Source organism: Centruroides vittatus, unplaced genomic scaffold (genome assembly GCF_030686945.1).
Source record: "Centruroides vittatus isolate TY-2023 unplaced genomic scaffold, ASM3068694v2 contig_1743, whole genome shotgun sequence".
Lineage (NCBI taxonomy): Eukaryota > Metazoa > Arthropoda > Arachnida > Scorpiones > Buthidae > Centruroides > Centruroides vittatus.
This window is the reverse complement of record NW_027121062.1, coordinates 309,866-325,149: the sequence shown is the minus strand read 5'-3', so window position 1 is coordinate 325,149 and position 15,284 is coordinate 309,866. Positions and strand designations below refer to the sequence as shown.

The 15,284-nt window shown below is 37.3% G+C and overlaps 1 non-coding gene across 1 annotated transcript; it reads right to left on the bottom strand.

Annotated features, from left to right (window-relative positions):
• Positions 1 to 3,170: 3,170 nt before the first annotated feature.
• Positions 3,171 to 3,242, bottom strand: TRNAP-AGG (transfer RNA proline (anticodon AGG)). Its single transcript has one exon. It is a non-coding gene; the product is annotated as a tRNA-Pro (tRNA).
• Between the last annotated feature and the right edge of the window lie 12,042 nt (positions 3,243 to 15,284).

Here is a 15,284-nt window from a genome sequence, read left to right as displayed (position 1 = left end):
TGCGCGTGTATTGGCGTCTATTTTGTTTAATATCTCAGGATGGGGTTAAGAATAAGAAACGAAATTTAGCATAGTAGATCGTGTATGAAGAGCATGTGAATGCTACTAAGTTTTGGTGGTGAAAAATCGAAAAAGTGGTTTTTTTTTTTATTTAACTCGTTTTGCCTTGTGGGCACTAAGAGGGTATCTTTTAGCAAGCCCATTATGGGTTCGGCTAGGCCAGGGGTGGCCAACAGTTTTTGCCCCCGGGCCGAATTGGAAAGAAAAATTTTTCACGGGCCAAACGAAATATTACAATTAAATCATGTTAAATACAAATACGCTGAGCCGGGCGGCAGGTCAGGTTTGTTCGAACAGAAGTTCCTGACACATGCGCAATGTGATTTTACAATGCGAAGAAACGTACTACAAGCAGGAAAAAAAAGGTCGACAGGCAGGCGACGTTGTGCGTCACACATTAGCACAAACAGTGACATGGCGGAATGACAGATGTTTTTCAGTGAGTGTGGGGTCTTTCGTTCTTCAAATAGACCCACAAACTCAGATGAAGTCATAGTAATATAAGAGGAGTTTATTGAATTATCCACAAATGAGGAGCTGAAAGCAATGTTTGAACAAGGATACCACAAATTCTGGTTACAAAAACAGATACCAATTTTATATCCTGCATTATGGGCCACTGTACAGAAGCTGTTCATTGCTTTTCCGTCTTCCTATTTAGTAGAACGTGGATTTAGTGCAGTTATGAACCTCATCACGAAAAAAAGAAATCGGCTGCAAATTAGTACTCCTGGAGACTTACGAATGTTACTCACAAACATCGAACCGAACTTAAATATTCTCATATCATCCCATCAGATTCACTTATCTCATTAAAAAATAATGTGCTTTTGTATTTTAAAACAAAATTTATAATTTGAATAAATACTACTTATAAACAAAACATTTTAATATTTGATTTTATTTTTACGTCACCATTCTCCATCAAAGACATCAAAGTTAAATTTGAAATTTTGCTATAATGCAGTCGTATAGAGTTATTTCACTTGGAGTTCATGGTCAGGTTTTTCCTATGAGAAGGGGTCAGTGGGTTTAATGAGTCTAGTAACCACTGGTCCAGGGGTATGATTCTCGCTTAGATGCGAGAGGTCCCGGGTTCAAATCCCAAACGAGCCCGCGGTTATTATTATTACTTTTTAGTTAATTTCTTTGCATTAGTCTAAGTTCTTATTTTCACTTACAACATTAAAAGTCCGCGCGCATTACAGTTTAGTCGAATTGGAATGCATCCCCGCACACTGCTACAATTAAACAGTTCCCTTGGTGGTGGGTGCGCAGATTGGCCAATAGTTAGTCGTCCTATTGCTTTAGTCCAATGGTATTCAAACATTTTAACAGTGCGACTCCAAGAAAATTACCTTGGGGTCGCACTGTTAAAATGTTTGAATACCATTGGATAGATTGAATACCACTGCTTTAGTCAATAAGCTGCACTTGGATTGAACGCTTGTGTTTCAACAGAAATGTTGTAAAGAAGAGCTGTTATTATTTCTCTTATTATAAAACGAAGGAAAAAAATTATTAAGAAAAGGAGCCGAGAATATTGGGTACATCCAATATACAGTGATAGATTATTGCAAGGAAAGTTTTACACGCTGTATTCTAAAGTACTAGACTATCCAAAAAAGTGTTTCGCCTTATATAGAATGAGCATAACCAGTTTTAATGAGCTTGTTAAATTAATTGGACCAGCTATAGCAAAATAGGATACTGAGGGCACCGCGCTAAGTAGTCTGCTAGTCTGCGCGCTAGCATAGTCCGCCATACTGTTTAAGCAGCCTGCCGATAGTTGCCAAACTATTGAGTTTGAAGGGAATCGTATTGCCCATTAAACTTTCCGTACGTTTCTATATTCAACGGTTGACTCAACAGTGAATTTTCCGTTGAGTCCCTTCGCTGAACGATCTGAAGTCACGTTTTGCAGAAAAAAAAAACGCTTTCGTTCAGAGGTCGCATTAAAGTAACTCGCTTAACCACTATTCGAATAAATCCTTTTATTCAAATGTACCCATATCTATATCATTTTCTTGTATACTGGATCTTTCTTTAATAATTTTAATTTATTGAATACAGTAGAGTCGTTAATCGGAATCAATTGGGGACTGGAGTTGTTCAGATTAGTGATTTGTTCCGATTACCGATTATGTACGAAAAAATACATTAATCTGTCCGATATTCAAATTTTTCTCCGTTGCGTGTCACTTCGTGTTGAATTTTCGTCGATTTTAAGCCTAACGAAAATTTTTATAATAATAATCGAGGCTATCGTATCGTTAAAAATTATTTCTTCATTTGGTACAAACAAAATAAATATATTGAAGAATATAAAAACATGAAAATTATACTTTAGAAGTAAATCTAGTATCAAAAACGTTAGATTCAGCACGACACAGTCCGACTGAAAATCGTTCCGATTACGGGCGATTCCGATTACCGGGGTTCCGATTAACGACTCTCTACTGTATTTATATCATTAGGAAGAATTAGAGGGGTAAATATCGGTCGTAATCAATTTTAGACAAATGAAAAAAATCTTAATATTTCAATATTAACCAAATTATCCAACATAATCGTGCAATTACATATTTTATTATACAGATCGTTCATCAATCTCTCCGCTATTACAGCATCCACAGCAGCGAATGGATAGTTTCTATAAACGAAATTTACTTTTTCGTGGAAGCCGCCATGTTAGTTTGTTGAATACTCAACGGTCTTTGAGGTCGTTGAGACCGTTGAACTCAACGGTAAAACAGCGCTGACGTCACAAGTCTCAACGGAGAACTCAACGGTGAAACAGCGCTGACGTCACTAGTCTCAACGGTGAACTCAACGGTCCATTTAGAAACGTTGTTCTCTCACCGTCGAGTCAACTGTTGAATATAGAAATGTACAGTTTATTATCGACCGATTTTAAATTGTTTGAGTGTGCGTACTCGCATGTGTCTTCATGTAATTTAAAGACCGATCAAAAAGTCAGTAACGTGCGCGGGCTTTAATGCTTTATTATAGGATTAAATCCTGTTAAAATGTTACAGAAGGACGTTCTTTCGAAAATACTTCTAATATAAAAAAAGATAAATCGAGTAAAAAACATGAAAAAACACTTTGGGCTCGTCCGGGATTTGAACCCGGGACCTCTCGCACCCTAAGCGAAAATCATACCCCTAGACCAACGAGCCACATGAACAACTTTCTAAATTATCACATATGTAGAATCCGAAAATAAGTTTTTTTAATACAGTAGAGAGTCGTTAATTCGAACCCCGGTAGTCCGAATCGCCGGTTATCCGAACGATTTTCAGTTGAATTGTGTAGTGCTGAATCGAACGTTTTTGATACTAGATTTACTTCTAAAGTATAATTTTCATGGTTTTATATTCTTCAATATCTTTATTTTGTTTGTACAAAATAAAGAAATAATTTTTAACGATACAATTCGCTTGTGCCAGTAAATATAGGTGGCGAATGAGTCGACCAAAATGGCTGCCACAAGGGGTATAGCGTGCTTGACAATGTACGAGAGTTACCTGTGTGTTGTGTTTTTAATAACTTTTCTCTCTGTAGTCAAAACGTTTTATTTGCATTTGTATCCGACATTAATCCTAGTTGATTTCGTAGTTGTTTAAGTCACTATGATTACACTTTGTGACATTTTAGAATATGTGGCTGATCGAAAAAGATGTCTTATAGATCTTACAGAAGGAGAGGAAATACCAAAACTGATAACTTCATATCTATCCAGCTCTTTCTTAGCAAACAATTCACTTCAGTTTCCCACAGCTAATTTTGCTGAGCTTAAAATTCTTTTATACAAATGTTTTCACTCTATCTAATATAGGCCATCGTCAGGTTTAATATTATAAATGTTCCAAAATGGAACGTACCGTTTTCGAATATTTTACATATTTAAAATTCAATAAAATAATTTAACTTTAAAATAAATTGAAAGAAATGTGTATATTATATAAATAAATAAATAAACAAATAAAACATAGAAAACAAAGCTAAGTAGAAAGAAATGATTTAAGGGTTTTTAAATGCCATTCCTTTTTCTATTATATATTTCCACGCTGTTGGAAGCGCATTAGCATCCATATCATTTAGACAACGGTTTTTCATTTTACTTTTATAAGTTTCCACCTTTTCCATCTCCAACGCAATGGATGGAAAGTGCACCGTTTAAATGACTTTAGCCTATTCCCATTTTACAATCGCTCCTTCAGTCTGTGCTATAATTGATAATATTGCGCTGTTGTGTCGTTTGTCAACGTTGTATCAAATGCTCTTTTTCTTATAAAAGTTGAGAATGATCTATAAAAGAGCACCTAATATCTGTAGCTTGCTACAAAACGATAAAGACAGCGTAAAAAAGGAAGGTAAAGCTGGGGTATATAAAATTCCATTTGAAAATCAACAAGAATCGAAATAGATTATGTGGGTATGACTAGAAGAAACCTGGCGGTACGTCTGCGATAACATACATACAGTTTTGACAAAGGACACAACACAATATTAGCAAGGGTGAACACTTTCTATTCTAACAAACTGCTTTATACCCATAGCAGCCGCCATTATGTAGTTCGCGCTAATACCGCTAGGTGTCAGATCTATCGTTGGCACAAGCGAATAGCCTCGATTATTATTATAAAAATTTTTGTTAGGCTTAAAATCAACGAAAATTCAACACGAAGCGACACGCAACGGAGAAAAATTCAACACGAAGCGACACGCAACGGAGAAAAATTTGAACATCGGACAAGTTAATATAAATCGGTTATCCGAACAAATCACTAATCTGAACAACTCCAGTCTCCGATTGATTCGGATTAAAGACTCTCTACTGTTCATTTCAGTCTACAAATAATTTTACCAAGTAGTTACATTTTTTTCTTACCAAAAGTGCACTAGGCTGCAGAATTGATATGACTCACTTCCTGTTACCGTTTTAGCGTGGAAAACAACGAAAAACGATTCGATAATTACTTCCCAACTTGAATACATTATAAAAAGTTTAAAATAAATATAAATCAAATATTTGTATGGATTTTTTGACGTTTTTCAACATATTAGTACGCTCTCATTCGTTGGCTTAGATTTTTACTGGCCATCATCATTGACAGGGGCGGCCAAATATCTCTGGCACACCGGCGGCTAACAATCCAAAACCCGCCTGAATGTGACAAACACATTTTGTCAGATAATGCTAAGGATTTTTCGAAAATTCAAGATCATCTAAACTAGAGTACGTAGATATCAGAGTAGCGACATACTAGTCATCGTCGCCATTTTCTGTCGACTGTCATCACGTGGTCTATGGGTTTACATTAAGAAATGACGTTTTTTTTAGTTTAATAAAGCATTTTATTCGTCAAAATGGTTTAACCGTTGTGTAGGACTTCATTTTCGTTCATTTCGTTTATTATAAAGGTTTTTCCGTATTTTTAATATTTACTTTAGCCAGTTTGACGTTGCATTAATACGCGAAACCCGCAACCCCAACGGCGACAGACGAATCTTTCCGTAGAGCGAAATAATATTGGGCGAAATAAATCGAAATCCTAAGAATTTGATTGATTTCATCTGATTAATATCTTTTTCGGCCGAGCCTCGAGACGTAAAATTTCAAAAGATCGTCTTTCACCTCTCCACCTGCACCATGTAAATGCAGAAGATAATTTATTTATCAAATTCCAAACACAAGAAAATGGTTGAAGCAAAATTTAAAAAGAAAAAAAATTATAAATTAATTTTAAAAAAATAAAATTGATTTTTTTTAATTCGAATTTTTACGTAATTCGAACATTGTTGACGCGTCTTTTAACGTTTGTTCGAAATTCGTCACGCATGACGATTCGCAGTTCGATTGTGTTTCTTGTTGTGGTCAGACGTGCTTTTGTTGTGCTCTTCGATTGCGTGCTGTTTTTTTGCGGTTTGAGGACTTTTGCAGAGAAGATTAAAGATTTTTCAGGTAAGTCTTAGTCCATATTGACTTTAGACGTAAGAATTTATTTAATATTACTTGAAGGATCGGCCCCAGAAGGCATCTCGGCACATCGTTCGATGGTCGGCCGTTTGCGCTTCAAATTCGAATCTTTTAGATTTAAAAAGGCAGCTGCGGTCAGCATTTTGCTCTTCTCGGAAGAATTTAAATATTAATTTAAGCTTTTGTTTTCACCGGACTAATTGCAAATTTTCTTTTTTACAGGATGACGACGTTGGTGCGGCTTTGGAGGAGGTTCCGGCGGAGGCAGACGGTGGCGCCGGAGGGAGGGGGTTCCTCGGACGACGCGGAACGAGCTGTCGTTCCGTGCCGTTGGAGGAGCAGGGGCTCGACGAGCGAGAGGCAACGGGTAAAGAAGACCTTCCCCAAGTGCGCGTGGCGTGGCATCCTCCCGGAGTCGGGATCATGCGACGCTACACCCTGGGTCCACTGCACTTGGCCAAGGTCTTCGTGGGTCATCCGGTCACAGACCTTGCTGTGGCGGATGTAGAAAATGACAGCTCCTCCGAGTTGACATTTTCTGGTTGGTCGCGTTCTGCCCGTTCGTCCGCGACGGCGACGCCATCGCCTTGCCGAAGTCAGAACGGGGAGGAATCGGAGAAGAGAGCCGCCGAAGTTGAGGGACCGTGCTGTCCGTGGTTTCGTTGCTGCAGACGGCTGCGGTTTCCTTGGCCTAGGCGGTGATTCTCTTCGATTTCCTCTTCTTCACCCTGATGCGACTTTCTTACCGGATTTGACACTTTTCACCCGGACTCGACACCTTTTCCCGGACGTGACTTCTCTTAATCGGTCGTGACCCACGGACTTATCTCCCGAACGAGACACTCGGGAGACAAGTCCGACAACAACGGATTTGACTCCCGATTTGACCACCCGGACCTGACACTTCTACTCACCGGATGCGACATTCGGCCGACCTTTCTTCCCAAACAGCTGTTATGAGGATTGAGCTTCCGGTTAGGGTAGGTTAGATTAGGCTAGGCTAGGCCAGTTCAGGTTTTTTGCTCTTCTCATAACACTGTTCGGGAAGAAAGACTGTCTGATAAAGGTAATAATATTAACCTTAGGTAATAAATGAATGAACTTTTCGTTTTCTCACTGCCTTTGTGTTTTCTAGGAACATTTGGGAGGGAGATTCTTCTCCCTCTCCAACTTTATCACCAAGAGGACCAAGTGGACAAGTGCATATTTTCCAAAATCTCCGATGGTAAGAACTCTTTCGTTTCATTTTTTAACACATCTTATTCTCGTATTGTAATTTACTGTTTTTCTGTTTGTAGACATGCCGAAGATATTCTTCGATTACACACACGCACGCACGGACATAACATCACTGTACACGAAGATATACACCGTTTAACCTTTACTCGAATTCTCGCACTCACGCACTTATACGCCAAGCGCCTCGTTCTGTGTAATTCCACACAATGAAACAACTCGAACACTCGCTTCCCACAAATCCAACCCCTGGGTCCTCGTCCCGGGAAGTGGAATTTTAAAGATTAAAAGACTTTAAATTGGCGACCGAAGGGGCTCTGGTAATTACGCATCTTGCATGGATTAAACAGAATTTCACACATTAGCATGAATAATCGTTATATAGAAGGACAGACTACGGACGGACGACAGTGCAAAATTTTAGATTTACAATTTTTTAAATTGCAGCTTAATCTAAATAAACAAAGAGATGCGCACTGACGTTATTAATTTAACTATTCATATTTAAATAAATTATTATATACACATACGTATGTATTTGTATATTAAATAAGACAAATTTCATTTTAATTTGTAACTTGTATTTCATGGCTGCGCATTAAATATAACTTTAAACAAAGTCTAGTATTATCCGCGTGATTTGAATAGAATTAAATTTTATAAATATTATTTTGATTACTATTATTTAAAGTCTATTTTATAATTACAAAAATAACTTATATGATTACGATTAAGAAAATTGTTGATTGTTTGTTTGCATAGGATTAAAACAAGGTAAATTTTATTCTCAAAAACTAAACATATTTATCATATTGTGAACTTGAATGGTTATTCGTTGTCTTCCGTGCTAAAAAAGCGTGGCAGCGACCGCGGGCGTTAACGCGTTTCCAAGCGCAGCGGACAAGCCGGTTCGAGCAAATGTGCGCGTCCGGAGTAATCGTGTTTAGCGTGAGCGACCACCAGATGACACTTCTACACGCGCGTGCAGGAAGCAGCTATTCAGCAAGTTTGATCACCGCTTCCACCGCTTGCACTTCCAAAGAAGAAAATGGCGGATTTTGTAGATAAATGAAAACAGAATGACAAGTAAATTGTGTTTATATGTTGTTTGTACTTTAATTAATAATCTTTTACGTAATTTAATAATTTCTGATTTTGTATAAATGTAACGTTTTAAAAGTTACTTTTTAAACTTATTATTCTATGAAGATTCTTTATATTTGTTGTGTATCTATTTAGTGATAACGTTTACCTTTCAAATTTACCGGTTTAATGCTTGTCGTATTTTCCAGTAGCATACGACGAAGTCTTCTCGCCGCCATCTTGTAAACAACACGCGTCCACTCTGGATAGAAGTCGCTCGAGAGTTGGAAGCGCGTACAAAGATTCTTTCCGCCCGCGGTCGCTGGTGCTGCCACGTAGGACGTAGCCTACACTGAATTTATGTTCTAGCGTGTAGCAAAGTGACGTCATCCCCACGCTACCGAAAGATTGGTATAGGGCATGTTTGAAAATTGTAACCGGTGTTACCGGTAACTGCCGGCATTTACCAAGGCGTTTTTTTTTTTTTTTTTTTTTTTTTTTTAACTCTTTCCGCCCTGTGGGCACTAAGAGGGCCTCTATTAGTAGGCCCATTATGGGTTCGGCCAGGCCCACAATGGGGCGACCGGGTGGTGAGGGACGGGGCCCGACATATCCGAACGGACCACCCCCGAAAAATTCCTGGGGATTATTCGACCCGTTCGGATTCGATCCCGGGTCCCCCAGAGCGGTAGGCTGCCACCTTTACCGCTCGGCCATCCGGCCGTCTACCAAGGCGTTTAGAAAATGTTACCTAACTAAATAACCAACCGCGTTTAAAAATTACTGTTATGACGTCACCGGTTGTCCTTCGGTATTTACCGAAGTAACCACGGCAAAAAAGCGATTAGAACGGTTCTATTGAATTACAAGATGGCGGACACATTGTATCGTGTGACGAATGTGACTGATTTTAAAAATTTTAAGAAAATAAAACATTTTGTTTCCGCGACACAAAGCGTCCAAGATCAGAAAACAATGTCGTACCAAATTTCAGATGAGGCAAGACAGCATAGAAAATGGCCAGCAAACGCAACGGAATTATTGATTTCACAGTATAAACTAAACGAAGATAAATTTTTCTCCGATACTTGTTGAAAAAATTCCATTTTCATTTTTTGATGAACTCGTCGAATCATCATCGTCGATGATTCTGATTTGAGAGCAATGATAGAATTAATATTATCTGCTCTCGACTTTTCGCCATGTTGAATACCACAAAATAACCAATCGCTGGAATAACCGGCTATGCCCGACGACGTCAGTTACCAGTACCGGCTAAAATTTCCAAATGCGCCCATAGTGTGAATATGACGTCGGTTTGTTGCACGCTAAATGCAACACGCAAGAACTTAAATACACAATTAACTGGAAAGCAAGCAGGAATGAGCATTACCACAATCGATAGATATACTCGTCCTTGCGCTATGCTCTCAAGTATAGTTAATGTCTCAGGTTGCTGATAGCTGGCGTGAGAGTCGCTGTTGGGAAGAAGACTGTTTATCTATTTGGTTAGTAGGTATTTTTCCCGTTTTCAAGCATTTTTGTAACTTTTTTCAACTGTTCTGTCAAAAAAATCTTATTCGTAATTACGGTTTTTAATTTTATATCATATTTAAAGAAAGAAGTCGTGTATTTGATTAACTTTTTGCCCGAGCTACGCCGGGCTTATCTGCTAGTTACTAATATAATCACAAGTATCTCTATTAAATTATTTCTACTATTAATTCACACTCTCCCTATATATATACATACATACATACATACATACATACATACATACATACATACATACATACATCTTGTTAAAATTTTCAGTTGTTAATAAAATACTTTTTATTCATCCACTCAAGTTCAAATACATTTTTTAAAACTTGTAGTGGATGACACTTGATGTTAATACAGTTTTTTCAAATATTAATTCATTAATTAAATTTAATTATTGGTTAATATTACCTGTGGTATCGAAGATGGCGACGGGGAATTTTTTCCCTAGATACTAGACGGCGACGGGGCCGCGTTTCTGGTAATCTCGAATCAGATTCTCGAGTGATAATCTGGAAGCAGATTAACGATGGATAATCTCGAAGTAGAATACTGAGTGATCTAAACGTTAGGGGGCGTACCCGTACTATCTGTCGTAGAATACCTAGATATCAGAGTAGCGACATACGAGTCATCGCTGCCATGTTCTGTCAACTGTCATCACCTGGTCTATGGGTTTACATTAAGAAATGACGATATTTTTTACGAATAAAATGCTTTATTAAACTAAAAAATATCGTCATTTCTTAATGTAAACCCATAGACCAGGTGATGACAGTTGACAGAACATGGCAGCGATGACTCGTATGTCGCTACTCTGATATCTAGGTACTCTAATCTGTCGCATTATGCAAATTAATAAATTTCCCCGTCGCCGTCTAGTATCTAGGGAAAAAATTTTTCCGTCGCCATCTTCGATACCACGGATAACATTAACCTAATTATTAATATTTTAAATAGGGTTTTAGCAGTTTGTAATGAAAACAACAGGCAGTAGCTCAATCGGTAAAATGCAAGGATTTCAGTATTTTTCACGTGAAGGTGAAGAATGCGAGTTCAATTCTTGCGAAAATCAATAAATTTTTGCTTTACGTAGACGTTTTATTCAAATGATTTTCGAGAGTGAGTTTTTTTTTTGTAACTCTTTGCGCCCAGTGGGCACTAAGAGGGCCTCTTATAGCATGCCCATTATGGGTTCGGCCAGGCCCACAATGGGGCGGCCGGGTGGTGAGGGACGGGGACCGACATATCCGGACGGACTACTCCCCGAAAAATTCCTGGGGATTTTTCGACCCGTCCGGATTCGATCCCGGGTCCCCCAGGGCGGCCGGCTGCTAACCTTGACCGCTCGGCCATCCGGCCTCAAGAATGAGTTAGTAGTTGTGGCTTAGTGATTAGAATGAAAGATTTTTCTCAAAAAATAAAATTGAAAAAATTTTATGCTTTGGGTTCAATTCCGATTTCTCTTTCTATTTTGCCACTTAATATTATGATTTTGTCATATGTATATACATATTTATATTAATTGTAAATTAAATGTGGTCAAATGAATACGGTGAAACCTTTCCTTGTTTCCGTGTTTGCTTGTTTCTAAACCCTATTTCGAAAGAGGAAAACAGAGCTAAATAAATAATTAATCAGGTTATTTAAGGGTTGGCCTTGATTGTCATACTCTATCTTACTTAATAAAATTAATAAAATAATAAATTAAAAATAAATCTATCAAAATTTACACATCGTCAACATGCAGTCGGACACACAGCATATTTCCAAAATACAGTTGAAACTTCGATATTGCGCCCTCCTATGTAACATCATCCTGGTAAGGAACCAATGAATATATGGAAACCAGTGGCGTGCCGTGACATTTGATGATAGGGAAGCTGTGTTTCTGTAAGAAGCCGACTTTCAGGGGCAATCAATTAATTGCGCGTCAGGGCCCGTTTGTATTCGTTTGTTCGATAAACCAGTAAAAACCTATACTTCTTTAAATGTATTTTTAATAGATTATCCGACGTACTTAATAAATAAAAAAGTTCAATATAATTACCTCCGTTATTAGATTCAATAAATTCCCTACGCCCTCTAAATGCCAATTCTCGCTTTGAGAAAAAACATATAACATTCATTAATTTAGATATATCTATTAATCGTAATTATCTCGTTATAATTTTCAATATTTATTTTATATTGTCTACCAAAGTTAAATTCTATTCCGCTTTGATTTCCAAATTGCTTCAATTTTACCAAAGAATCGTCATTTGTCATAAATTTTATCTTCAAAATGTCGAAATTTTTTGTTGACGTATTTATATTTAATTTAGGCATTGGTCTTTCTCTTTTAATAATGTTTTCTTTTTCATTATATGGTCTTGAGCCAAAACTTTTTTTAAATAAATTTTTGAATCACTAGCCACGATATAAGGGCTAAAATTAAAATTATCAAAAAAACTTACTTGGTAAAACAAAATGTGTGACGAATATACATACCTAGTACAAAAAATTCTTCAATTGTATGAATATACTTTTAATGAAACTTATAATTAAATATAACTTTGGGAAGAAACGTACAGTACATAAAAATAACAAAATATTCTTTACTTTTTAAATCTTAAAACAATCCACTTAGTGAAATACTGTAGCTCCCTACGAGTGGCTAATGAATGGAATCAGAGACGGTCCAGGTAGGTGTGTCCGTGCCAAATCCCGAGGGTGCCGATACCGGTCAATGTCATATGCCTCTTTTGTCGCGTCACTAGTATATATCAAAGGACGCGACGGGGTTGTTGTAGATTTTAAACGTTTCTCACCATAGCTGTAAAAATTTAAATATGTTAAACTTAACAGATTGTACGTCGTTCGTTTTCTAACTAATTCGTTTTAGGATCGATGTTCACGGAAATTTCCAAAATTTACAACTTTTCGGTCACTCTCATTGAACTGGAGAGATTTCTGTCTTTATTACATCTAATATTACGAAGAGATCAGACCCCACTGTACTCGGCAAGAGATTGGTTTAAGTAAAATTTCGGCTCTTTCATCGGGGTTTTATATATGTTTCTAATTCCCTAATCGCTTAATTATTTAACTACTTCTTAAATAGAAATAAGTCGAAACCGGTTACTTTGTACTCGAATATCTGTAGTCTTGGGAAAGAAGTGGAAAGAAATTTTTATGACAACCGATACATAAATCGTAAATTTAAGGAAAATACTGTAAATTCTAGAGCTTTTTTTGTGCCATTGTACGTCTCATTCATTAAATTTGGTTGTAAATGATGCTGTCAAAGTAACAGTTAATTTTTTAGCACTACTAGAATTGTACACGTTTTTTCTGCGTCCCCTTACAGATGGGACATACTAAATCGTAATATCACCGGTTTAACATTGAAATCCGTAAGTAATATAAGATGGGAGAGCAGAATAAACGCGGAATAAATGTATCAAATATTTTAATGGATTTTTTTAAAACTCCTGTCAACTATACAGAACTATCATAAAAACATGCCAGTAAACTTCTATTGGTTGGGTTAAGTTATAAATCTAGGGTACGTTCGTTAAGTCGAACGAGTTAAACGCGTTACTAACGATTCGTTCGAAAAGTAGTAGTCTCGCTCAGTGCGCATGCTCCGCGGTGATGACGTATCGAACGAAACTCTAACGAAGCTCACGGAGGAAAGAGTTAGTTTACTTCGTTAAGAAAATGGCGCCCGACGATATCGATGTTTCTAGATCTATTCGAGTGTTTAAATTGTGAATTAAAAGGTGAAATGATTGAAATAACTGTCCATCCGAAGCAACCTAAGAAAAATATTTGGGATAAGGCTGCACTAGCAACATTCATATTTTCGATTTTAGAAACAGCCATTTAGTTATAACGAATCGTTCGAAAAGTCTAACGAAACAAGAATAACGATGACGTCATTCTCGTTTAACTCGTTTGACTTAACGAACGTACGCCTAGTCTAGAGTGGGCAACCTTCTTTATAACGTGGGCCAGAATAAATTTTACGTTTTTTTTTCCGCGGGCCGTAGTAGTTAATTGACGCTTTCTTGTGACTCGTAATTTTTTTAGTCTGCAAATATGAAATAAATAAATAAAAAGTTAATTATTACATTTATTTCTCTTATCGTTTTCGAAAATTACAAAGAATTGGAAAAATAACTATTAATTAGTTATTTTTCCAATTTAATAATCTATTAAAGATCTCGCGGGCCGGATAGAAACTTTTCGCGAGCCGTAGCTGGCCCGCGGGCCGGGGGTTGTCCGCCGTTGATCTAGTCTGCTCATGATCGGGCGAGGGTGGCCGAATATCTAGCAGGCGGCTAACAGCCCACAACCGCTCCGGGATATAAAGTCGCGTACTCTTTACGCGTGTGTCGCTTCTACCAGCTAAACCGGGTGAGGTTGGTGCTCTGTAAACCGCATGTGACAATGCCTATATAATCTGGCTGATTGGAAACTGACCCGGTTTCGACACTCCTTCCGCTACTGAATTATTCGAATATACCGGTACAATAGCAATCTTATCGTTTTTTTCACATGTAGTATAGAAATTTGTAAAAAATACATAATGCAGTTATAATAAAATATTAATTTTAATTAATGCAAAGTACGTTAAAATATGAAAATTTATATTTTATAAAATACAAGGGAAGGTCATTGGAAGCGATGGAAACGCCGATTCCATCGCTTCCAATGACGGCACGCCACTGATGGAAACGAATCTTTTTTGTAAAATAATACAAACATTTCAGTATCTACCAATTTCTAAATGTACGATTTTGTTTTACAAACGACGTTGTCACTGGCGGCGGCCGGATAGCCGAGCGATTTAAGATCGTAGATTACCGTTCTGTGAGATTCGGGAACGAATCTGAATGGGCTAAAGTCGAAAAAGCAGGAATTTTTTGAAGGTGATCGTCCGGATATGTTGGAGACCTTTCCCCATAATCCGGCCGCCTGGAGGATTCTTCCAAGCGGCCGGATTATGGATTCTTCCAGGTCCACAATTGCGGGCCTGGAAGAATCCATAATGGGACTTACTAAAAAAACAATAGGCCCTCTTAGTGTCCGAGAGTTAACAAAACTTATTGCCTAATAATTAAGAGAAAGGGGTATTTTGATTTGGGATGACTGGTGACAATAGGAAAAGGGAGATCAAAACAGGACAAATTTTTGTTGACGTAATACACAAACGGCTCCGTATTCGGATTTAAAATTTATAATTATTACTCATAGACATCATCATTTATCAATCTAAAATATAACTTACAATTGAAATTTTTTTCTTTAATTATCCATAATTAAATTTATATCTAGATATAAATTTTAACGAATGAAACAATTTTCATTTTATAAAAATAATCAAAACGTG